Here is a 3,282-nt window from a genome sequence, read left to right as displayed (position 1 = left end):
TTGGTTCTTATTTTCCTAAATGCCTTGACGGATGCACCACATTACCTCATGGAGTTCATACAAGGCACCCCAACTCCAATGGTTGTGATTCTTGATCTGCTCCCACGGGAAGACCTCGCGCTCCACCCGGAGTACCTCCACAAGTACTATGAACATACTCACTTGGACAACCAACGTGAGAAAATTGAAGAATTGCCACAAACCCGTCCGTACAGGTCGTCGTCGCTCTTTGTGCGCAGTGCATGTTCTCCAACAGCGGTGTCGGTCACCATCAACTGCGGGCAAGGAGGGGAGGGTACCATGGAAGAGATAGTGTGTGGTCAGCTTGCGTCAGTTGTCAAGGAGGTTCTTCGAATCTGGCTTCATACTTGTGCTGGTGACACCTCCGAAATGGAAGAGGCCGAGAGGGAGATAATGATCAAGAGGGACCAAGCTGTAAGATTAAAATCAATTGAGGTCGACCTAACTGCAAATCTGCCTAGGATGTTTGGTCCTGATGTGTCTGGCCACATCATTGCTGAAATCCGTAAGGCCTTTGGGGTACAACTACAAGAGGCCTAGGATTCAGAAGCAGAAATGTAATCATTTTGCATCCAATGATAAGCCTGTTTCTGTAAAATCTGCGAGTTGTAAGCAGTGTATGGCATCATTTTGTGCTGCAGAAAGCGACTTTCCTACTAACTAGCGATGCGAATAAGATAATATTTTTGTTCACAAATAATTATGCCTGGTAGTTTTATTCTTTCCTTGAAAAGGAGAGTACACCCACGGGCCACGCCCTCTACTTCATCCAATGCATACAACAAGTTCTGCTGAAGTATATTCTGCCTAGTTGCTTCATCCTGACCTGAAGGTCTTTTTTTTCTAGGTAATCAGCTTCTTAATTTTTTCTAGGAAATCAGCTTCTTAATTTGCAGTTAAGTAGTCTCTGTCCGTGTTGCGTATATGCCAAGAAAGTATGTCGTGAACACTACATATTTCTGCTGAAGAAACTACATAATAGTTTTACTGACTGAGGAGGAAATTACTTGGCTTCAATATTGGTAATGGTAGGGAGAGAAAGAATATGATATTCTCTCACTGTACAAGTAGTATGCACATGCAGATCTCACTGTCTCTCCACCGTCTCCAGCCGTAGGGTTATCTGGTCGAAATGGCTTCTACTGTAGAATAATTGTTAACGTCGAACTGGTACTCACACTGCTACTGGCGTCCACCAATACCCCCCTGTTTTGTAGTGCTAGATTTCCGTGGACACCGTTCATATAAACAACACGCACATATTGGTTCACATCTGAAATCAACATCACATACCCACCACATAGCAAAGCATGATATTTTTTTCCCATGCTCCTGTAGGGTTAGACCAGAAGTATGATTAAAAAGAAAGCTAATGGTAGAGGTACTCGTTCAGGATCCCATCCTCTATATGGTGAATGTTCACGATTAAAATCTTATTAAAATGTTGACGAATTTTCTTAAAAAATTCACCAATTCGGAAAATATTAATGATTTAAAAAATGTTCATAAATTTTAGAAAATGCTCCCAAAAATGAAAGTAAAAGAAAGCAAAAAAAAGGGAAAATGAAAAGAAAAGGGAAAAAAGAAAAAGGAAAACAAAAGAAAAGGTAAAACAAAGAAATAATGGAAGAAAAAACAAAGGAAAAGGGGGGGGGGATGCTTAGAGCCTTCCGAAAACCGGAGGGGAAGAAACCCAAAATGGGCCAGCCCAAACAGAGGATCAAGCGCTCCAGAGGGTACGCGCTAGGTCACTAATGCGCGACCTACGCACCAAATAGGAGAAGCCGGGTAAACCCAAGTTAGGTCTTATGTGCTCACATGTTAAAATTGTTTTGAGAACTATGGCTTTATTTCTCTCCAGAAGAAAAAAATAGAAAAGGAGAAAAAAAAAAGGAGAATTTGAGTTGGGTCCCCCTGATCAGGTTATATTACATGAACTACATCCGTAAATATATGCGCATGCATGTAACGACTCTTGAGTTAATCTGATGATGCAGCATCGGCCCAGACCAACTATGAAAGAATGCATATCTAAGTGCTTACTGACAAAATGAACTCATCTACTCCCTCCGTTTCAGAATATATGGTGTATTGATTTTCATGCAAGTCAACCGTTTGAATGTTTGACCAAGATTATAGAATAAAATAACAACATCTACAATACCTAATAGATAAAATATGAAAATACTTCTCATGATGGATAAAATGATATAAATTTCATATTGTGGATATTGATATATTTTTCTAAAAACTTGGTCAAACATGCACTCATTTAACTTTTGAAGAAACAAATATATCCTATATAAAGGAACAGAGGGAGTATTATTTTAATAATAAATGTTCTAGGAGGAAGGACGAAAAGAAAAACAATAGATAAATACTCCAGCACGAAAAATTGGAATAGAACATAATAACCTACAATTTGGGGACCTTTTTTTAGAAAACAATAAATGCTCTTTTGGTGGTGAACAACAATTCTTAGAGTAACATGGTAAATTACGAATTGTAAATACTTGATTTAGGCTGTAATTCACAGGCAGTATAAGGAAGAGAAGCCCAAAAAAACAATCATAAAAAATTTCACCAACATCATCACCAAGCTAATAAGCAGAATAGTCTCAACTCGGCATATTTTTATGAACTACGCCATGCATACCATAAAACAAATATTGAAACTTTAACCATATATACAATTTGAGAAGAACCAGCAAATATCAAATTTAGTTGTTCAATCACTTACAATGTGCTTAAAATAAAATCAGGGATTAAATTTGGCATGCAATAAAAGATACCGAAAGATAATAAGGCAAGTAGTATATGCGTGACAAATCCATAGGAATTCATTTGGCATTATATAATTACTTGCCTGGTCGACAAGTTAGCTACCTCCCTGCATGCCTCTATATAAGAAGAGGTACTCCAAATCTAGTCAGACAAACAAATAAAGTCTTATATAAGGAGAGCACATGATGGCGTTAGCCAATAACAACAACCTTAGTTCTTGGGCTGCCATACTCGCCATGGCTCTCCTAGTCATGGCTACCTTTTCTTTCTACGAAGGAGTGTCAGGTTAGTGCACTAAGTCATGGATGTATATACTTTTAGATGGATTGTACGCTAACGACCACGCTCATTTGTGAATACGAATGTATGTGTAGATGAAGTGGTGAGCGATACGACTGGAGAGACATGTGTGGCTGACTATGAATGTGATCAGACATCGTGTGAAGTTAGGTGCCAGATCATGAACATGGACCCAAG

Source organism: Triticum aestivum, chromosome 6D (assembly GCF_018294505.1).
Source record: "Triticum aestivum cultivar Chinese Spring chromosome 6D, IWGSC CS RefSeq v2.1, whole genome shotgun sequence".
Classification (NCBI taxonomy): Eukaryota; Viridiplantae; Streptophyta; class Magnoliopsida; order Poales; family Poaceae; genus Triticum; species Triticum aestivum.
The sequence above is the reverse complement of the archived record's forward strand: the minus strand, read 5'-3'. Positions refer to the sequence as shown.